We start from the raw sequence: 23,518 nt of genomic DNA, 5'->3' as shown, positions 1-23,518 counted from the left end.
ATTACCCACTTTAAAAGTCTGATACTCTACCGACTGAGCTACCCAGGCTCGATACTACATAAGCTCCCATCGTACATATTCATGGGAGATCTCTGAATTAACCCTGCAGCCGTCGAGCAAGGGTGAGGACCGTTTGATAAAATTCTCAGCAACGTGTTGAGGAGAATCCTTGTTTCTGTTGAACAAGATGTAAGAAACATGAACAGTGAACTCGTGAGTTTACAATTCTTCTTGTTTGTGCCAAATGTCTTGTCATTCGTTAGCAGCAATTAAAATAACACTTTACCCACCGGCTCAAAAGCTGAACTTGTCCCACACGGGAGCTGGAAACGGCCTCTCGACCTTTCAGCGTATTAACATCTGTGAGCTGAATAATTTCACCCGTTACACAGTGAAACCAGGCAGCATATTTTTCTTCCAAATTTTCCCCACACGAAACTTCCAACCGATCAAAATCGGCTTAAAGAAAATAATTGTTTGTTTGGTTCTTTAGATTTAAAGATCTTGTACCGGCCCCTTTGCCATATGAGCTGCCGCTAAAAGCCCCCTCTCCCCCTTTGAACAAGTAAACTGGCACTTGCTATTGAAAGACGGTAGGCCAGAGGAACCCAAGTGCCCACATGGGAAAACTAAGAAGCCGATTGTTGACCTCCATACGTTTGTCCCACAAGGGCGTGTTGTAAAAACGACTGGTTGTTAACAAGATGCGTTATGGAAGATACCATTTGTACCTTGAACTCCGATCAAAATGTTCAGAGAAAAAGGTTTGATTGTTTTAGAAGACGCTCGAACTCACAACCTGGTCATTTCTGGAGCCCATACTGCTATAAATAAGTAACGCACGCTTAACAATTGTACAATACGAGAGCAGCGAACAACCGACAGCATCAGCGCTCCTGCCAAACAGCTTTATTTTCGGTCTCTCAATTATCACTTCGAGATCTTTCTCAAACAGAAGCCTCCAATCAAGATGCGCTTCGTTAAATAACAATTCCTAAATCAAGAGAGTTTTGATCGATCATGACTAAAGTGTGTACAATTTCCTCACCTGTTCCATTTCATCCCCTGGGGTGGAAACCATCAGGTCCTGGAGATTTGTCGATCTTTCGCCTCCTCTTTTTCTCCATTGCCATTATTTTACTTTTACTGAATCCCCTTGATTTATTAACAGTTTTCCTCGTGTCTCTGGTATGTTAGCGTCATCCATTTCTGTGACGAGCGATGCAAAGTAAAAAATTAGCAACTCTGCCATTTCCTGATTTTCAATTACAATATCACCTCCATCTGTCTTTAAGCAGCCCACATTACTCTCAGCCTCCCTTCTTTCTCTTAATATACTCGTAAAAACCTTGAGAGTTGTCCACATTTTCCCTCACAAGTTTTTCTCCTTTTCCCTTTTTGCTCCTCTTACGCTTTTTTTTAGTTTCAGCACCACAATAAACAACACTCCGCTGTAAAGTTCGGCTCAATAGTTCTCCAATGTCAGAGCGAGAATTCTCTGAAGCCCTGATTTATTTAATGTCACAAATACAATCACACATAATCATCCATTTATCAACGCACTGAAGGATACACAAAGATAAACACAGCGAGAAATGCAGTCAGTGTCGGGATGCACAGGTGAACGGACAAGCGAAATGGACAGAGATAAAACGGCCTGAACCCCCAACAGTGAAGTGTCGCTGATAGATATTAGTGAGGAGGTGGGGGCACCCTGTCATCAATTGGCGCTGTGGCTTAGTTGGTTAAAGCATCTGTTTAGTAAACAGGAGATCCTGGGTTCAACTCCCAGCAGCGCCTTGTGCAGCTCATTACTTTACCTAATTTATGCAATAAAGCGACAAAATAACAATGTGGTGTTCGTGTTTGTTCAGGTTTCAGGAGGAAACGGATAACAGAATGACTGTTCAAAAACGCCCTTTCATTCCACAGACAGACCTCTCAGAGAATGTGTCTGCAACAGGTTAATGAAAGGACACGTTCTTGTTTCTGGGCTCGTTGGGATCGGGGTATAATTCACGATTTGAGGTTCAAAGCCGGACGTCGTCCGAATTTGGACCAAGACTTGTGATCTTGACCTGCCGGACAAACGTTTGCAAAGAGGAAAAAGAAGTCCTCAAATCGCTCGACCTGAATCTGCAGGCCCAGATTAAATATATCCCAGGATGTTAACAGAAGCAAGGAAGGAAATAGCGGAGGCTCTGACCATCATTTTCCAATCCACCCTGGCAAAAGGTGTCGTGCAGGAGGATTTGAGGATTGCTAACGTTGTACCATTGTTGAAAAAGGGAGACAGGGATAGATCGAGTAAATACAGGCCAGTCGGCCTGAACTCGAGCTGAAGTATGAATCGTCATTTAGAAAGGCACGGATTAATCAAGGACAGTCAGCGTGGATTTGTTAAGGGATGGTCGTTTGAATTGAATTACTTGAGGAGGTATCAAGGAGGATCGATGAGGGTATCGCGATTGATGAAATCAACATGGATTTTAACGAGGCTTTTGACAAAGTCCTACAGGGCAGATTTGTCAAAAATGTAAAAGCCCATTGGATGCAAAGGACATTGGCAAGTTGAATCCAAAATTGGCTGAGTAGCAGGAAGCAAGCGGTTGTGGTCGACGGGTGCTTTTGTGACTGGAAGGCTGTTTCGAGTGGGCTTCCATGCGGCTTCGTACTAGGTCCCTGCTTTTCATGGTACAGATCATTGATTTAGACTGAAATGTAGGGGGCATGATGAAGAAATTTGCAGATGATACAAAAAATGTTCCTGTGGTTGAGAGTGAGGAGGAAAGCTGTCGACTGCAGGAAAATATCCATAGAGCAGACAGGTGGAAAGAAAAGTGGCAAATGCAATTCAATCTGAAGAAATGTGAGGTAATGCATTTGGTGGGGGGGGGGGGGCAAAAAGGCAAGGGAGTATATAATAAATATTGCAATTAATTTGCCATTTACACGCCCATTCTGCGAATTTACTAATGTCTTCCTTTATTATTCGCATTTTTCTTTGTATTAACTACAGCTCGCAATTAGGTGTCGTCCCTAAGTTTTGAAATTGTACTTCCGATTCCCGTGTCCAAATCATGAATGTAAATTTTGAACAAAAGTGGTCCCAGCACCGATAAATTGTGAACAACAGTTGTGCCAGCATCGATAAATTGTGAACAACCTTGGTCCCAGCACCAATAAATTGTGAACAGCAGTGGTCCCAGCACCGATAAATTGTGAACAACTGTCGTCCCAGGAATTTATGATCTTGAACTGCAGTTGAAACTTTTGCACAAAAGAAAATAACGTCCCCAAATCGTCTCACGTGAATCTCAAATGCTTTGGGAAGAAGTCCAATAGAAACAATCAGGACTTTAAAGGCACCTCAACGACCTGAACTTTCGTTGAATGAATTGTGTTAGCCATTGCATTCGACCGTAAAATCGCTCTTGACTTTCATCTCACTGAAGCAGAGTGTGGCCGCTTTGCATCTGTGAGCATGTCGGTGGCGTCTTTACATTTGATATTGATCGCTTCCAATTTGTAAAATTTCATCAATCGTCAGGAAAAAGAAACCGAGAATCTAGTTGTCCCTCTAAGTGATGAGCTGAAGGGATTGGTGATCCAAGCAGATCTGGAAAATGCGTGGTGCAATCGGTCAGTAGTTCCAAATCCACCCTCCAGCCACTCGGCAATCATATTGAATGAACTTTACTCTGGCCCAGTGTCGCCGCACTGAAATCGAGTATTTCTCCGGCATGTTTTTCTTCATAGTTGCTGGTTTAAGAGTGAAGACTGGCTGGTTGGATTTTCACTCCAACAAGCTTTAATCATTCATTTTTCACTGACTGTAGACAGTTGTTATATTGGTCGCAGCAATCTCAAAGTTTAGCCCAGTGAATTATTGGTTTAGCAGGTGATCTCTTCACCTGTTCTCGGCGGTGTTATCCGTTAGCGTGAAAGTTTGATTGTTCGAGCCCTTATTTTATTTATCCTCAGGATTCATCGTCTCAAAGTTCCAGGGTTTCAACGCATGTTTTGGAATCAAGAAAATGTACCGGAATCATTGCCAGCTGTGCAGGGCTGATATTCCACCATTTACCCTGCGGTCGGGAATCAGGCACATGAATCATATAAAGGAATGGAACATTGGCTTCACGGTAATTACAATTCTCCTTGACAGACAAGCCCCCGAAAGGCCCGAAGGGAGGCCGCATTCGCAGCAGGAGAGCTGGTTCGCTGTGACATGGAGATTTCTGTAGTGAGTGAGACCAGACTGTTCCTATGTTCAGAGAATAAATTTCACACCCTTTATTTTGGAAAAGCAAAACTGTGGGGATTTTTGTCATAGCCCAATGCCTCTCCTGTTGTATCTGATGTTCCTCGTTGCGTTACTTTCACCTTGATCGGAGAACCAGTTCGGGCGTCCCTGTGATAAACAGCGACAATTGCCAGTTAATGTTAAATTTAACAACGACTCCACTGCGTTTTAAATCCCACTCTTAAGATGCAGTCTATAAAATGAAAAAAAATCATCACATTCAAAGCATAAAATCTTATTAAAGTTTTGACTGTCTCTCGGTAACCACGTCAACATCTCCTTCAGTCTGAAATAGAAAGTTATCGATTGATTCATGGTGATCAAAACAGGGATTCAACGACGAACAGGATTTAATTAGCTTCATGTAATCAATTTTATAAGTTCCTAACTCTTTTTAAAGTTAATTCCCTAACTGGGAATCGAACCTCGCGGCGGTGAGAGGACCGAATTCTCACCACCAGGCCATTGGGGTACTCCCAAGATTGCGCACGAGAGAAAGTGGAAATGATGACATTAGTTTTTCTTTCGCTCTTTCATGATTCATTCAGCTCTGTGTTTATTCTCAGGCCTCTTATCTCTCCCTTCTTTTCAGCTTCTGACTGCGGATATTCCTGTGTCTAAATATGAATAATATAGAACATCTCACAGCCCCGGTATATTTGCTGTTTCTCTGTGCAGTTCTGTGCAAAATCAAACTGTACGCAAATACCGACAGTGCCTCTCTCTCACTCCCCACAGAAGCAGCAGGAGATGTCACTTTAAATTGTCAGTTGCTTCAAACGATTCTCGATGGACCTGCGTGGCCTTGCAGTTTTCCAAGGAGCTGCATTCAGGTTCGTGAATTTTGGAAATGGAAACATGTCCATCAGCAGCTTGTGGTGGTATTTTACCTCACTTTCCATTTCATGTACATGCCTACTTGCACTTGGTGATGTCATTGCCTGAACATCACCTCTGTCGCGATATTATTTCGAACAGAAAATGCCATTTTGTGCGAGCAGTTTGTCTGGCAGGAAAATGACCTGAATTACAAAGGGCCAAGTCGGAAAGGCCGCGTTGCTCTGCTTGTTTGCAGCAACGAATTTTCAGCGTTTCCTTGGGGTTTAGTGTCTAGGATTCGGCGCTTTCATCACCACGGCAATGGTTCGATTGTCGGTCTCAACATCCGCATATTATACACTCTACCATAAGTGTACTGTACTCAAATTGCTGATTTTTTCATTGTGAGGGGAAGAAACATAAACGTGTGGACATTAATTACGAATTCATCAGCTGGGTTGCACCTTTTCTTTTCCTACCGTCTCAGTCTTTCCATCTTTACCCTTCTCTGCTGGTGTTGCAGGTTCCATCATTCTTCGCTGTTCACGATGCCTGAGAAGTCCATCAGGAGAAAACAGGCAAAGTCAAGAGACAGAGATAGGGAGAGATTAAAACATAGAAATAAGTTGTATCAATGTCAACTTCTGCGAACGAGCAGAATTTAGAATGGAGCTTGGGAGAGATTCCTTCACGTGTCTTGCAATTTTGCGAGAGATCATTGGGCTCCGAGTTAAAAGCGTCGTTGGCGATGGAGCACCTCTCTGAGGGAGCGAACAAGGTCCGTTCGTTCAAGTTCATATTAATTTGAACACTGAACAAACATTAAAAAGTAGCGCTGCGAACAGGATTCGAACCTGTGCAGGGAAACCCCATTGGATTTCAAGTCCAACGCCTTAACCACTCGGCCATCGCAGCTGCGAACACCGATGATGCACAGCTATAAATCAGAATGCGGAGGGTTATCACACGAGATCTGTGACACTTTGTTCTCTCAGACAGGTTTCCAACTGGAAACTTCCAGCTTGTTCATGTGCTGACTTTGCTGTCTCGGTGATAGAATTCTCATTAATCACGTGAGAAACCGGGGTTCGATTTCCGGTTCGTTTCGGATTATTTTCATTCTCCATTCATAAGATCGCGTGAATTGTGCAACATTCGCCCTCAGCTTAAATCTGCGCACCATTTGAGACATTTTCCATTCTCCACTTGTGTTGCGTCGAAGCTGGGTTGGAAAATCACATTGCAAGTCCTCCGCCTTCATCATTGGGTCATCGCTGCTGCAAGCGACAAATCCGACACCGCTGCAGAAGAGAATGAAGAAGGTTATGACAGGAGAACTCTGAGACTGTATGTTCTTTTAGACAGGTTTCAAACTGAGCGCATGCCGCCGGCTGCTGTGCGGACTTTGTGATTTCAGTGATCAAATTCTTGCTGTCTGCGCGGGAGGCCCGAGTTCGACCACCGCCCAATAGAGGAGCATTTTTCATTCTCCATTTATGCGATCATGTGAATTCGGATACGTTTACATTAAGCTTCAATTTGAACAGCATCTTGTGACATTTTCCTTTCTCCATGTGTGTTGTCGTCGACAGAACCTCTGCATTCTGTCCTCCATGCACTGGAATTAAGACAATCCTGCCGACTGCACTGCTGACAAGACGTGAGAAGCCAATTAGTGATTTTGAACTAAAAATGGAAACACCGCAGGGCTCGTCCGGGACCTCTCACATAGCAATCAGCAAATCCCCAAAGCGAGAATCATACCCCAAGATCAACGAGCCACTGATAACAGAGGGGTGCAACCAATGCAGAATTCTGTGCCACCCACAGCCGATCGGCCACCATTCTGTCCATCCTATCACTTTTTCTATTCCGATGTACGGCAATGTGAAGACGTACATTAACTATTTCATATCAACAATATTAGCCTCTCTTTACCACATTCGTTTCGAATGTGCGAGTTGTATTATCAAGTGAGACTTTGCAGAATTAATTGCTCTAAAGCTACATTGTTGTCTGTCTCGGCATCCGCAGATTATCCACTCTACCACAAGTATAACAGTGACTACACTTCAAAAATACTTCGTTGGCTGTAAAGCGCTTTGGGACGTCTTGATGTCGTGAAAAGCGCTTTATAAATACAAGACTTTGTTTTTATACTGGGCTAAAAGCACTGATAATTTCACTATGAGGACGAAGAGACATCAATATGTGGACATTGGCTACGAATTCATCATCTGGGTTGGTCCTTTACTTTTCCTACCGTCTCATTCTTTCAATCTTTACCGTTCTCTGCTGGTGTCGCAGGTTCGATGAGCTTGGGCCGTTCAATGAAGCCTGAGAAGTCCATCAGGAGAAAACAGAGCGGGACAGAGACAGGGAGAGATAGAGAGATAAAAGTAAAGAAAATAAGCCTGAATATCAAGTTAGCAGAATTTGAAATGAAGCTTGAGAGAGATGGAATCATACACTCATAGAATCGTTACTGCACAGAAGGAGGCCATTCGGCCCATTGAGCCTGCCCCGGATCTCTTCAAGAGCAATCCAGTTCGGCCCATTTCCCCGTTCTTTCCCTGTCGACCCGCAAATATATTTCATTCAAATACTTGTCCAATTCCTTTTAGAAATTAACGATTAAATCCGCTTCCACCACCCTTTCAGGAGATGCATTCCAGATTATAACTACTCGCTGATTTAAAACGTTTTTACTCATGTCGCCTTTGGTTCTTTTGTCAACCACCGAAAATCTGCGTCCTCTGGTTCTCGACCCTTCCGCCAACGGGAGCAGTTTCTCTTTATTTACTTTATCTAAACCCGTCATGATTTTGAACACTTCCATCAAATCTCCACTCAAACTTCCTGCCCGAAGGAGAACAACCCCAGATTCTGCAGTCTATCCACGTAACTGAAGTCCCTCATCCCTGAAACCATTCCAGTAAATCTTTTCTGCGCCACCTCTCAGGCCTTCACATCCTTCCTAAAGTGCAGTGCTCAGAATTGGACACAATGCTCCAGTTGTGGATTATTGTGAAGTTTCCTTCAAGCACCTTGAAGTTTTGCAAGAGACCATTGGGCTCCCAATTAAAAGGCTCTGCCGCGGTGGAGAATCGCTCTGAGAGAAGGAAATGCGGCCCGTTATCTCCAGTTCATATTTATTTGAGCATTGAACAAAACTTTAAACAATAGCACCGCGAGCAGCATTCCAATGAATCACAGAAAGACCCTGTCGATTTTCAGATGTAACGGCTTAACCACTCGGCCATCACAAGCAGCGAGTGCAAGTAATGCACGGCTGTAAATCAGAATGCGCAAGGTACTCAGAGGAGGTTTGTGAAATTATATGTTGTTTCAAACAGGTTTCCAACTGGACACAGAGAGCACGATGCCATGCAAACGTTGCTGTTTCACTGGTAGAATTTGCACTTTCCACGCGAGGGAACAGGGTTCGTTTTCCCGACCAATTAAGGCGCATTTTTGTTCTGCACCTCTGAGATCGCCTGAATTGGGATAAATTCACCTTCAGTTTCAATCTGCACACCGCCGTGAGATATTTTACTTTCTCCATGTGTGTTGCGTCGATAAACCGGCTGCATTCTGACCTCTGGACCTCAAACATGCTCGAGGATTAAATCAATCCTGCTTTCTGCAACGCTGAAAAGATGTGAGAAAGAAATGAGTGAATCCTCACTGGAAATAGTGAAACAGGAGGGTTCTGGGGTTTGAGCTGGGGACCTCTCACATATCAAACAGTGAAACGGCCAAAATGAAAACCATAATCCGAGAACAAGGAGCCGTCAGTAACACAACCGGACAACCAGTCGAAAATTTCCCTGTTACCCACAACCGATCGCCCATTCATTCAGACCGCTTCTGTCCATCGAATCATAGAATGGTTACAGCACAGAAGGAGGCAATTCGGCTCATCGAGCCTGTGGCGGCTTTTTATAAGAGCCATCCAATTAGTCCCATTCCCCGGCCTTTTCCAGGTGCTCTGTATTTTTCCCCTTGAAATTCCTTTTTTAAGTCACGATTGAATCTGCTTCCAGCACCCTTTCAAGCAGCGCATTCCAGATCAGAACTATTCGCTGCGTCATTAAGTTTTTCCTCATATCGCCTTTTGTTCTTTTGCAATCACCTCAAATCTGTGTCCTCTGGTTCCCGACCATTCCGCCAATTAAAACAGCTTCTCTTTGTTTACTTTATCTAAACTCTTCATGACTTTGAACACTTCTATCAAATCTCCTCTGAACCTTCTCTGCTCTAAGGCGAACAACCCCAGCACTAGGCAAATGCGGTCAAATGGCTTCAATTAATTTGTTTGATCATTAAACAGACCTTTAAAGACAGGCCTTGTTTTGTGGAAGTGTGAGCTCGTGGTTTAAATCGCTGGTTTCAATATTTGGTGCGTTTCTCGATTCTAATTTTACCACTGACAGAATTTCTGCAAATATCCATTTTGACCTGTTCACATAAATCCCGATTGCAGTGCAATGGAGCAGAAGATGTGAAAGAAACTGAAAGTGAAAGTGCAGATATTAGTTTCATCACAGTGACTGGACACGTTTCCACAGGTAATGACCTCTCACCTTCAGATTCTTTCCAGCAGAGTGGGACAGGTGATCAGAGTGACTGGGCTCTCGCGGCGCAATCAGTCCTTATATTAGTTACAGGCTTACGAAATGCCGGGGTTTTTAATTCGCATCTCAGCAAGATCAAACAATCCTTTTCCTTGTGAACATTTCGACCGGAGTTGAAGGTAAAATTGATGTGCTCCAAAATTCATTTAATTATCTGAACTGCCATGTGGTTCCTCCGGACTACGCGGTTGCAAGAGCAGATGAGATGTTTAGTATTACTTGTTTACAGGAGGGAGGCTGCAGTTTTGTAGACACAAACTATGATTTTGATCCATCTTCAAATCGTGGGATTTAACTGGAGCTTTAAACCAGCGCCAGAGGCCGCTCAGCCAGGATACTTTCCATCTTACACTTCAGGAGCTAGTTTTACAGGAATAGAATTACTGCAAGCAAGAATTCTACCCCTGAAGCACCAATGCTCGCACGGCAGCAGGATGCATGTGTCCAGTTAGAAACCTGTCTGAAGGAACATGCATACTGACAGAGCCGGAAGTCCAGCAGATTGACTTTCGGTCTGAGCAGATGATGAGTCTCCTTCTTGAGAGAGTTTCGCCAATCCAGCTCAGAGTGGTTTAACAATCATGAATTCGGGTGTGACTGGAGCCACTTGTGTCAGATGAAGTGTCGGGGGCAGTTTCACATCCTTGACGGACATTAATGATCCTGTTGCGGTTTTGCTGCAAAATTTCACTTCCCAGCTCCCGAACTAAAATGCAACGCCGTTGCAACTCGAATCCACAACCTTTGAATGGCTTATCAAACAAAACAAGTAGAAGTCCAACACACCAGCCGTTGCGTCACAGGGTCAGTTGCCAAAAAAACCCGAATAAAAAGAAAGACGTGTTTCTCCGGTCCAGGGGCAAAGTGACAATGGATGTTATTCAAAAAACTGTCCCCTCGAATCTGTCTTCATTTTTTTTTTGTAAAGCTTCGATTTTAAAAGTTATGAAAAGCCGAAATAAATAAAGTAAATTATAAGAATCGAATCCATGATCATGGCATTACAACACTCTAAGCAACAGAGTTAACCGGCCGTACTGACGGTCCATTAGACATTTTAATTAATTACTGTACCTGTACGCTAGTTGCTAGCGCTTTCTGTACTTGGACCCCTAAATCTCTCTGCTCCTCCACAGTTCCCAGTTTCTCACCATTTAGAAAACATTCTGATTTATCTTTCTTAGATTTAAAGTGGATGACCTCGCTCTCCCCCACATTGAACTATATTTGCCGCAGTTTTGCCCACTCACTGAAACTATCAATTCCCACTTTTCAACTTCCTGCTTCGATCTGCATGACTTGTTGCGTCACCAGAAGGCTGCGTGTTCAAATCACGGGGTAACCGTTACTTTTCGAGCTGATCGGATTCTGGATCGTTCCGGAATGAATATTTCATCTGCTTTTTCTCAATAAACAGAACCTTGCTGTAAAGTCTGCTTCCCTGGTTCTCAAATTTCAGGAAGGCGTCTCATTCTGCCCTCGACTTTTGATCTTGACCTGCGGTTGAAACTTTTGCAAAGAGGGAAAAGAAGTCCCCAAATCGCTCCACGTGAATCTCAAACGCTTTGGGAAGACGTTCAGTTCAAACAATCAGGAATTTAAAGGCACCTCAATGACCTGCACTTTCTTGGAATGAGTTTTGTCCGCCATTGCATTCGACCGTGAAATCGCTCCCGGCTTTCATCTCACTGAAGTGAAGAGTGTGACCGCGTTTCATCTGTCAGAGTGGAAGTGACGAGTTTGGGGTCGGTATGGGTCGTTTACAACTTTTGAAATCTCACCAAGCAGCATAGAAAAAGAAACTTAGAATCAAATTGTCCCTGTCAGTGATGAATTGAAGTGAATATCGCTCCAAGCAGATCTGGACAACTCGCAGTGCAGCCGCACAGGAGTTCCAAATCCACCTTCTCGCCACTCGGCAATCGCATGAACTGAACTTTACTCTGACCCCGTGTCACCGAGCTGCAATCGAGCATTTCTCGGCCACACTTTTTCTGAACATCATAGTTACTGGTTTAAGAGTGAAAACTGCCGTCCGCTTCACTGTAAGTGCAAGAGACAACTTTGTAGACACCGTGTAGTGTCACAGACCTGCTCGTCGGACCTGCTCATTTCATCTCATCTCATTTTCAGTAAACCGGAATATTCCTGGAATGGAGAATGGCGAATCACAGCTCGATAAATCAATCCTCTCGACCACGAGGTGACTGAGTCTTCCAACACACAGGTGTTTAATGGCAAAGTGAGTTTAATGTTCAGGAATAACAGAGCACAGATTTTCACTCGTGCAAACTTCACACACTTTATTTTGGAAAAGTAAACTGATAGCAGAGAGAGGTGATATTAATCGCTGCAACCTGATTTTTTAGCTCGTTGAATCAGTGGTTCAGTACTACACGTGTGCTGTCTCTGTGGCGCAATCGGTTAGCGCGTTCGGCTGTTAACCGAAAGGTTGGTGGTTCGAGCCCACCCAGAGACGGTGGGGTAACTTTTATCTTCATGGTCTCGCATTTCATGGTTTCTGATATTTGTTTTGGCTATAAAACAAATGCCCGCTTTCGATGGCCAGCTGAGGACGGCCGATCTTCCACCATTTAACCTGTGATTGGCTTCGGGGAAATCTGAATTCTTCTTGACAGACAAGGTCCGAAGGTTGCAGGAGAGGCGCTTCACTCTGACATGGATATTTCTGCAGTGAGCGACACCAGACTGTTTCCACAATGAATGTCACTCCCGTTTATTTTGGAAACGCAAAATTGTATTCACATTCCGATGGGTTTCACATTGTATTCACATTCCGATGGGTTTCAGTTGATTTGTGAGAGATCATGAAAGGATCCTGCAGCGCGGCAACAAATCCTTACATCCGAGTATCTGCACCCTTAAATCCGAGTATTTGCACCCTTACACCGGAATATCTGCACCCTGACAACGGAGTATCTGCACCTTTAAATACGAGCATCTTCACCTTTACAGCAGAGTATCTGCACCCTTACAACGGAGTATCTGCACCTTTAAATACGAGGATCTGCACCTTTACAGCAGAGTATCTGCACCCTCACACCGGAGTATCTGCACCCTCACACCGGAGTATCTGCACCCTCACACTGGAGTATCTGCACCGTTGCACCGGAGTATCTGCGCCTTTACAACCATTAACTCATCAATTGTCCCCAATCATCTTTATCAGCGTCAGGAGCCCCAAACAAAACTCAACAGTGAAGAAATTGGCTTTATGATTCTTCACTAATGTACGGACACACTTTTATTTACGGCACTGAAAGGGAGGTTTGGGGAAAGTGGCCGCTGATACTCAGAAACTACTGCTTGTTGCTTTTTCTTTCCAGCGGGCTTGTTGGTATAGGGGTATGATTTTCACTTTGGGTTTGTTGTTTGAAACATGTGAGAGATCCAGGATTCAAATCCCGGTCGAGCCCTCATTTCACGCCCCAACCCACCGAACTTTTGATCTTGAGCTGCTGTTCAAACTGGCAGGGTGTTTGGAGGTATCTCATTGATCTCATGTCCTCTGAATGCATTTTACTAGCAATTACAATTGACCTTGAAACCGCTCTCGGATTTCATCTCGCTGAAGCAGAATGTGGCCGCTTTTTATCTGTCAGCGTGGAGTTGACGAGGTTGTGGTTGATAACCGCGGGCACACCTGTCCGGACATTGGTATTCAGAATGTACAAAATGCTGTCTCAAATATTCTGTTGTCATCCAGGGAGCTCTAGTTTTGCATGCCCAACCTTTCCCCTGGAAAGAATGTGTCCATTCTGCACTAGAAATATCTCCTCACTCAAGGCCTCCCATTGCTCATTTACTGTTTTACCTGCCAATCTTTGATTCCAATCCACCTGGACCCGATCACTTTTCAACTCGCTGAAATTCGCTCTTCCCAGTTGAGTATTTTCATACTTGATTTTTCCTTGCATTGTCCATAACTACACTAAACCTGCTGCAAATGCTCCCCCAGAGAATCATGCTCCACTTGCCCCATTTCTTTCCCCTAAATAAATCCAACACTGCTTCCTTCCTCGTTGGGCTGAAAACATACGGATTAAGAAATTTCTCTTGTACACATTTCAGGAATTGCTCGCGCTCTTTTACTTTTACACTGCTACTTCCCAGTCTATATTCGGATAAATGAAGTTCCCTTTTATCACTACTCTAAAATTATTGCATCTTTCTGCAATTTACCTGCCAATTTGCTCCTCTTTCTCCTTCCCACTATTTGGTCGCCTGTAGAATGCATCCAGCAGCGTAATAGCTCCTCAATTGTTCCTTGATTCTAACCAAAAAGATTCTGCCTTTGAACCCTTAAGCATGGCGACCCTTTCTACCGCTGTAACAGTATTTTTGATCAATAATGCCTGCTCCCCTCTACCCCCTCCCCCCACTTTTTTCCCTGCCTTTCCTGAATACGTTGCAGCCAGGAATATTTAAGTGGCCATTCCTCCGCTTGTTTGAGCCAGGTCTCCATTACTGACACTATAACATAATCCGATGTTACCACTTGTGTCTGCAGCTCACCAACATTATTTACGAAGTGTGTTAAACACAACATCAGGGCATAAGGGTGTTACAAGTTCTATTGCCCAATTAAATGTTCTATGCATTAATGTACGTAGCATAAGAAATAAAACAAGTGAATTAGAAGCGTAAATTCAGCTTATAGTGCATGACGTAGTGCTCATCACTGAGACCTGACTACAAACTTGGCATGACTGGCAGATAAATATTTCAAGTTATAAGCCGTTTAGAAAGGATAGGGACATTGGAAATGGCGGTGGAGTAGCGATATTTAGGAGTGATACTATTACTGCATTAGAAAGAAGAGATATCAGTAAAGGTGAGCACGCAGTAGAAAGGCTTTGCGTAGAAATTAGCAACAGAATAGAATGCAAGACGTTGGTGGAGTTGTTCATAGACTTCCGGACAGCAGTGAAAAAGTAACAGGATACACAGAATCGGAGAGGGTGTTAGGGGTCTGGAACTCACTGTCTGAAAGGGTGGTCGAGGCAGAAAACCTCAACTCATTTAAAAAGTACTTGGATGTGCATCTGAAGTGCCGTAACCTACAGGTCTATGGACCAAGTGTTGGAAAGTGGGATTAAGTTGGTAGCTCTTTTTCGGTCGGTACAGACACGATGGGCTGAATGGCTTCCTTCTGTTCTGTAACTTTCGATGATTCTGTGATCCGTGTGTGGAGGATTCGCTCAATCATCAGACGTGCTGAGCGAGTTCACATCTGATTGCAGGGCTTGGATTCTGCTGTTAATCGCATCCAGGACTGCTGATATTAATAACCCCTATAACTGAGCTGGAGTTTAATATTCTGGATATCTGTTAAATAAATCAGCTTTGTTTTAAACACCTTGTTGTGGATTTTGGTTTTTCCCACCTGAGTGTTTAGCATCACCTGGCGAGAGCTCAGAAAGGACAATCTGGGAGGAGGATCGGCCATTGGGAACAGAACTTCTGCCTGGACACAGTCCTTCAGGGCCACACTGAGAGTGGTAAACGGCACTTTGGTCTTTCCCGTCTCTCTTCACTGACAGCAAAGTCGCCGTCCGGCGTCCAGTCTAAAAATGACTGTGGTAATTATTCTATGAAGATTTAACCTGTTTGTGAGACAGTCCTGAGTCAACTATTTAAGGCAGGCGTTAACTGATTTAAAATAAACCCGATTAAAAGAAATGGGTTCTGAATTGTGATTTCCGTGAAGCCAATGTTTCATTCCTTTAAATGTTTCATGTGCCTGATTTCCGACCACAGGGTAAGTGGTGGAATATCAGCCCTGCGCAGCCGGCTATGATCACGAAACATTTTCTTGCAGACCAAACACACATTGAAACCCTGGAAATTTGAGGCGATGAATCCTTAGGGACAATGAAATAAGGGTTCGAACCATCAAACTTTCTCGCGAAGTGATAGCACCACCGAAACAGACGAAGAGATCACCTGCTAAACCAATAATTTACTGAGCTAAACTTTAAGATTGCAGCCACCAATATAACAGCTGTCTACTGTCAGTTTACTTCTCCAAAATGAATGGTTGAAGCTTGCAGGAGTGAAAATCCAACGAGCTGGTCTTCACTCTTAAACCAGCAACTGTGAAGTTAAGAGAAACGTGCCGGAGAAATACTCGATTTCAGCGCGGTGACACTGGGCCAGTGTAAAGTTCAGTTAATATGATCGCTGAGTGGCGAGAGGGTGGATTTGAAATTCCTGAGCGACCGCACTGTGCATTTTCCAGATCTGCTTGTTGCACCAATCCCTTCAATTCTTCACTTGCAGTGACAATTCGATTTTCGGTTTCTTTTCCCTGAGGCTTGGTGAAATTTTTAAAATTGAAAGAGACCAATATCAAAGCAAACCTCGTCAATGACATGCTCACAGATATAAAGCGGCCAGACTCTGCTTCAATGAGATGAAAGGCCAGACCGGTTTCAAGGTCGAATGCAATTGCAAGCAAAGCTCGTTCAATGAACGTGTAGGTCATTGACGTGCCTTGAAAGGTAGTGATTGTTTGAACTGAATTTCTTCCGAAGGCGTTTGAGATTGAGGTGGTGTGATTTGTGGACTTCTTTTCCCTCTTTGCAAAGTCTGAACCGCAACTAAAGATAACAATTCTCAGGCTAAAATGGGGATTCTCCGGAATATGAACCTCGAATCGAGAATTATACCCCGACCTCAACGAGCCCAGAAACAAAAACTTGTCCTTAGGTTGAGATGTTACGCTCACATTCTATGAGAGGTCAGTCTGTAAAATAAAAGGGCATTTTGAAGAGATATTCTGAGAAGTTCCGTATTGGACCCTGAACAAAGTACAAACACCGCACGCTGTTTTTGCTGGTCAAATTCATTACATATCATAAATTCCACAAAAGCACCACGGGGAGTTGAATCCAGGACCGGAGTTCTTTAACCAACTGAGCCACGGAGCCAATCCACGGGAACGCTTCTCACTTCCTCTCATTAATATCTATGCTACACGTCATATTCTGTTGGGGGTTCAGACTGTTTTATCTTTATCAATTTCATAGAAACATAGAAAATAAGAGCAAAAGTAGATCATTCGGCCCTTCGGGCCTGCTCCGCCATTCAAAATGATAATGGCTGATGTCTAACTCAGCACCCTGTTCCCGCTTTTTCCCCAGATCCCTTGAACATTAAGAAATATATCTATCTCCTTCTTGAATACATCTAATGACTTGGCCTCCACTGCCTGCTGTGGTAGAGAATTCCACAGGTTCACCAGCCTCAGCGAAGAAATTTCTCCTCATCTTGGTTCAAAATGACATACCCCCTATCCTGAGACTGTGACCCCTGGTTCTGGACTCCCCAACCAACGGGAACATCCTCCCTGCATCTAGTCTGTCTAGTCCTGTTGGAATTTTATATGTTTCGATGAGATCACCCCTCATTCTTCTAAACGCTAGTGAATACAGGCCTAGTCATACATCATCCTGCCATCCCAGGAATCAGTCTGGGAAACCTTCATTGCACTCCCTCCATGGCAAGGACATCCTTCCTCAGATATGGAGACCAAAACTGCACACAATACTCCAGATGTGGTCTCACCAAGGTCCTGTACAACTGCAGTAAGACATTCCTGCTCCTGTACTCAAATCCTCTTGAAATGAACGCCAACATACCATTCGCCTTCCTAACTGCTTGCTGCATCTGAATGCTCGCTTTCAGCGACTGGTGTACAAGGACACCCAGGTCTCGTTGCACCTCGCCATTTTCCCAATCTATCACCATTCAGATAATAATCTGCATTTCTGTTTTTACAACCAAAGTGCATAACCTCATTTATCCACGTTATACTGCATCTGCCATGTTCTTGCCCACTCACCCAACTTGTCGAAATCACATTGGACCGCCTCTGCGTCCTCCTCACAGCTCACATTCCACCCCAGGTTTGTGTCATCTGCAAACTTGGAAATGTTACATTATGTTCCATCATCCAAATCATTGATATATATTGTGAACAGCTGGGGCCCCAAGCACTGATCCCTGCGGTACCCCACTGTCACTGCCTGCCACCCGGGAAAAGACCCATTTATTCCTACTCTTTCCTGTCTGTCAAACAATTCTCAATCCATGCCAGTATATTCCCCCTATCCCATGTGCATTAATTTTGCACACTAACCTCTTGTGTGGGACCTTATCAGAAGCCTTCTGAAAATCCAAGTACACCACATCCACTGGTTCACCCCTATCTATTCTACAAGTTACCTCCTCAAAAAAGTCCAGTAGATTTGTTAAGCATAATTTCCCTTTCATAAACCCATGCTGACTTTGTCCAATCCCGTTAATGCCCTCCAAGCGTTCTGTTATCGCATCTTTTAAAATAGACTCGAGCATTTTCCCCACGACTGATGTTAAGCGAACTGATCTTTAATTCCCTGTTTTTTCTTCCTCGTTTTTTCAATAGTGGGGTTACATTTGCCACCCTCCAATCTGTAGGAACCGTTCGAGTCAGTAGAATTTTGGAAGATGATCACCAATGCATGCACGAGTTCCAGGGCCATTTCGTTTCGTACTCTGGGATGTAGATTTTTTAGCCCCATTAATTTCCCGAGCACTTTTTCTTTAAAACTAATCCTGGTTTCCTTCAGTTTCTCCCTCAGTGGACCCTTACTTCCCTAACATTTCTGGAAGGTTGTTTGTGTCCTCCTTTGAAGACAGAACCAAAGTATGTGTTTAATTGTTCTCCCATTTCTTTGTTCCGCAATTGACTGTAAGGGACCTACATTTGTCTTCACTAATCTTTTTCTCTTGACATTTATATAACCTTTTACAGTCAGTTTTTGTGTTGCCGGCTAGTTTACTCATACTCTACTTTTCCCCCTCTTAGTCCACCTTTGCTGAATTCTGAACTGCTCCCAATCCTCAGGCCTGCAGCTTTTTCTGGCAATTTTATATGTCTCCTCTTTGGAACGAATACTAATGGCTAATTTCTTTTGTAAGCCACGGTAGAGCCACCTTTCCTGTTTTATTTTTGTGCCAGACAGGAATTAATAATTGTTATAATTTCTCCACATGTTCTTCATATATTAGCCATTGCCTGTCCACCGTCATCCCTTTTTGTCAAGTTCTCCAATCTATCCTAGCCAACTCACTTTCGTAATTTCCTTCATTTAGATTCAGTACCCTAGTTTCGGATTTAACTACTTCACTCTCCATCTTAATGAGGAATTCTATCATGTAATGGTCGCTCTTCCCCAAGCGAGCCCACACAAGATTGTTAATCAATCCTTTCTCATCGCACAATACCCAATCTAGGATCACCTGTTCGCTAGTTGGTTCATCAATGTATGAGTGTACATGATTTATTTCTAGACTCCAGGAATTCCTCCCCCACTTTATTATTGCTAGTTTGGTTTGACCAAGCTGTATGTAAATTTAAGTCAGATTATGTTTTACCTTTCTTACCTGTGTCTCTAATTTCCTGTTTAATGCCCTCCACTACTGTTTGGGGCCAATAAACAACCCCAACCAACGTTTTCTGCCCCTTGGTGTTAACCCCATCCATACAGATTCCACATTGTGATTTTCCGAGCCAATATCCTTACTCACTATTGCATTGATTTCCTCCTTTACCAATAACGCTACCCCACCTCCTTTCCATTTTTGCCTGTCCTTCCTAAATATTGAATACCCCTGGATGTCTCTATAATCGCAATTATATCATACCCGTTAATATCTATCTCAGCTGTAAATTCATCGACCTTATTGCAAATGATCCGCACATTAACACATTTAGACTGTTCAAGATTGCTAGTCAGCTATTTGTTTATCACCATGTTTTCTCTGCCTGCCACTATTGCTTCTTCCCGTTCTGTCTTGTTTCTATCATTGTTTCCCCCTCCTCCGTCTTCCTGCTCTGGTTCCCATCCCCCTGCCATTCTAGTTTTAACCTTCCCTAACAGCACTAGCAAACAGCCCCCATGAGGACATCGGTCTTGGTCCGGTGTTACCCATCCCATCTTCCGCCGAACCGGTCCCAAAGTCTCAGGAATTTAAATCCCTCCCTCCTACACCATCCCGGTAGCCACGCAATCATCTCGCCTATTCTCCTGTTCCTGTTGCCGGAGAGACCAGCAGCCAGTGGTCGTGCAAGGAGAGAGCCCAACATTCTCCCGGCTTGGCAAACTGGTCAATCGATGCCCTTAGGGAAGAGGCAATTCCAGAGATATGGGCCCAGGCCCAACCCACAGGATCAGAGTTAGAGGCAAGGGAGCTCGTCATTCCTTCCCGACACCATTTTACGACAAACCCACCACAGCTTTGACCCGGATCTCATTCCGAATTGGGGATGTTGCAATTGTTGGCTGCAGCAAAAACAATTCTCAAACCAGACATCAAGTTAACTCACTGCGAAGAGTACAACCCAGCGAGCATTTGGAAGGTAACACGAGACCAGAATCATCAATAACAGGATTTTATTATCCAACAGACACATCTACAGTTCCATGGAGCTGCACTCGGAGCCCACCCTGCGGCCCTGCTCCATTTTCCATACAGCAACAGTCCCGACCAACAGGGCCACGGAGAGCAGCGCTGCCCCAACCGCTAATCCAGGAACACGGAAGGGGGAATCAACAGCAGTATCTGTGGGGAGAAGCCAGGGTTCGATGGGCACCAGTTACTCCATCACGAGACACGGTTGGAGCTCCCTGCTTTACCTTTCTCGTCCTGGTGGATCAGAGCAGCCAATCTCGCCTCACCTTCCAGGAAAAGGATGGGTCCATCAGCGGTCACCAATACCCCAGACTGGTCATCGGCGCTTCTTCGCCTCTCTGGGGCGAAGGAGAGAAAGAGACAAGAGTTCATGGTTAATGATTAAATCTTAATCTGTCTGGAAATCCTGAATCAGATGGCCTCATGCAAAACACATCAGGGCCCTGGGTACCGGACAGAGTTTGGAGATCGCAGTTCCGGCTATAATTCCATCCGGATTCTCAGAAGGACGTGCCAACTGAGCAGAATTCGCAATTGCTGCTGCCACAATGGCCAGTCTGGTCTCCTGGTGAAGGAGACACTGTTTGATGCACTACTTTGACCCGCAGTTTTATGAGACACTCAATTGGACAGGTGTCCGGCCCCGGGACACCCGTTCGGTTCCACCCTGAATTCCAAGTGTCAGAGTGATAGTAAGATGCTGGTTTAATGTTCTCCAAGGCCAAGGGTGGACTATTCCGAACCGGATGTGGAACACACTCGTGCCAACAATTGGAGGATTCTGCTCCTCAGGGGTCGGCAAGTAGGGCAGCTCAGCATCCGGGCAAGTAGCAAGGAACCAAAAATACCTCATTCATCCCAGCTCAAGGATCAGAGCATCCTTCACAATTACTGACCTGGTGCAAGATGTGCTCAGACCCGCTGCCCTAGATTGCTATTCGAATGGAAACCTGCACCGAATGGAAATGGACAAGTTCCCAGACCCGCCAGATTCGGGACATTAACCCTGTGCCCAGTGTTCGGCCTCTTGCTGAGGGAGCCCCATGTACAGATGTCCCACACCCAACCCTCCCCATCAGCGTTTAGTTTCTATTCATATCACAGGTACTTACTGGGGCTGCAGGGAGCCGTGCAGTTCTCTCGAGTGGAAGGGTAGCAAACCTCAGCACTGCAGTGGAAATAAACCTGCAGAGAGACAGTGCAGTATGGTCAATCCCACAGCTCCCAGTTCGGAGATCAATGCTTCTCCAGCCAACCGAAAAACAGGGGCCTGCTCACTTCTTAAGCCCGGGGAGCAGGTGATACAAAGTGACCGGGAAAGAAGCACTGAAGGAAACTCACCTCCCCGGACAGAGCCCGGCCCGAAACTCGGTCCCAGAAAGCGAACGTGCTGACTACAAAACGATTATGGTGAGTTGGGAACAGCAAATGGGAAGCAGCGTTTACCGGGAGGAGGCGGGTTTTGTAGTTATCACCAGCAAAGGGGCACCTGGAACAGAGACAGAGGGGGAGTCACACGGTTACAGGTTTACATCAAACCAATTATACCAGCGTCTGGAATACAATATCAACTTCGAAGGAATATTTCCCCAATCACTAACCCGGACTGAAGTGACGATTTCTGTATTAATCCCCGCCCATGTCGCCCCCTCCCCAATCTCCACACTGCCTCAAGCCCCCTCACTCGATCCCTTACCTCTCCACCAGGAGGTCCCATCGGAGCCCCGAATATGGCTCGGCAGTGGGGGTCGCCCAGCAGTCATTGAGCAGCAGCACAAGGGACGGATCGTTCCGGTTCAGAACACGAACCTCCACAAACACGGGGTCCCGGAGCACACTCAGGATCGGGTAGTCACTGGCCACATACCAGCTCCGGTAACCACCATCTGAAAAGAGAAAAATGAAGGGTGGGCACTATTTGGAGAGAGCCTGAAGTTGGACACTACTATCAGCGAGCACTCGTTACCTCTCGCTATTCTCAGCTCCAGAAGCAGGATCCCGGCCTCAGTGGCTGGCAGTGGTGGAGAAAGGGTGTAAACTCTGGGCTTCACCTGCAGATCAGACTCCTGGCTTCCCTTGTAACTGCACTGGACATGGAGCCTGCAAGAGAACGGACACGGCTGAAGAATTCAGGCACTCACTGTCTCTGCCCGCTGAATGTGCTCCTATTCTCACCTGAAAGGGCTGTCCCGGGTCACCGATCCCAAAGCGCCATCCAAGATCTCAAACTCACCCAACACATCCGTTTCATACAGGATGTTCATGCCGTCCAGCTACAAGAGACAGAAGTCCATCAGTCCCGAACTGAGCCATTGATGGGACTCCCAGCCCACAATACCTACCCGCTGAGTAGCGCCACATTCAGTGACTGCGACCTGAAAGAGCACAGTGTCTTCAGAGGCCACGATCGGATTGCACTCAGCTCCTTCTCCATCCTTCAGATGGACCGTTGTCAGGTTAACAGGAGGCAGCGTCAAATCCTTGGAGATAGCGATGAGGACCTGCCCATCCTTGGTGCAGACTGCAAGAGAGTCAATGAAAGGCGGTTAGTTGTCCCACGGGGAGGGTCAAGGGAACCGTTACAGGGAAGGGGACAAACCCCATCCATGTTTCAGTTTCTATCCCGTCCGCTCATCTGTCTAATGGAAACCAGTTGACCAATTACAGCTCGTCACCACGCTGCTTGGATTTAAATTGCTCGCATCGCCGATAGAAATTAAATATCAAATTCAAATGGTCAGTGGCAGCAGGGGCCGGGGTTCATTCACTCTGCCCCTCCCTCCCCCAACTACCTGGACAATTACACAGGGCAGAATTCAACCAGTGTGAGTCCCAAGTCACCGAGCAACGGTGGAATGATTCTAACTGCAGCTATTGTGTCAAAGGCCGATTAACTATTTCCCTTTCTGTTTGATTACCAGCCCCCAATCCCACAATCAATTATACTCTGCGGGATTAGAGACTCTCAATCACACCACCATTTCCACTCTCCGGACTGGAAAGGTTTGAAATTCCAACTGACGTTGTAGGACAGGAAGGAGAAAGAGGAAACTGTCCAGGGAAACCCCTAGTACAGCTAGATTGCGGGTGAACCTGGAAAGTCCTGGCCCAGAATATAAACGGACTGAGAATACACCCACCTGGAAGACTGTCCAATGAATAGAAACACGGCGGTGCATCCCGGCTCCCCGCATCAAAGCAGCAGCCTCTCTGCACACACTCACTGGCTTCAATTCCCGGAAATCCGCAGTCTTTGCGGTTTTTGGGAGACAGCCAA

General features: G+C 45.1%; 3 non-coding genes across 3 annotated transcripts; 2 read left to right on the top strand and 1 right to left on the bottom strand.

The window, feature by feature from the left end:
• The first annotated feature begins 1,726 nt into the window (after positions 1-1,726).
• Positions 1,727-1,800, top strand: trnat-agu (transfer RNA threonine (anticodon AGU)). Its single transcript has one exon. It is a non-coding gene; the product is annotated as a tRNA-Thr (tRNA).
• A 4,158-nt stretch (positions 1,801-5,958) lies between these two features.
• trnas-uga (transfer RNA serine (anticodon UGA)) lies at positions 5,959-6,040 on the bottom strand. Its single transcript has one exon. It is a non-coding gene; the product is annotated as a tRNA-Ser (tRNA).
• Positions 6,041-12,167: 6,127 nt separating this feature from the next.
• trnan-guu (transfer RNA asparagine (anticodon GUU)) lies at positions 12,168-12,241 on the top strand. Its single transcript has one exon. It is a non-coding gene; the product is annotated as a tRNA-Asn (tRNA).
• Positions 12,242-23,518: the final 11,277 nt, after the last annotated feature.

This window comes from Heptranchias perlo, chromosome 20 (assembly GCF_035084215.1).
Source record: "Heptranchias perlo isolate sHepPer1 chromosome 20, sHepPer1.hap1, whole genome shotgun sequence".
NCBI lineage: Eukaryota > Metazoa > Chordata > Chondrichthyes > Hexanchiformes > Hexanchidae > Heptranchias > Heptranchias perlo.
The sequence above is the reverse complement of the archived record's forward strand: the minus strand, read 5'-3'. Positions and strand labels throughout refer to the sequence as shown.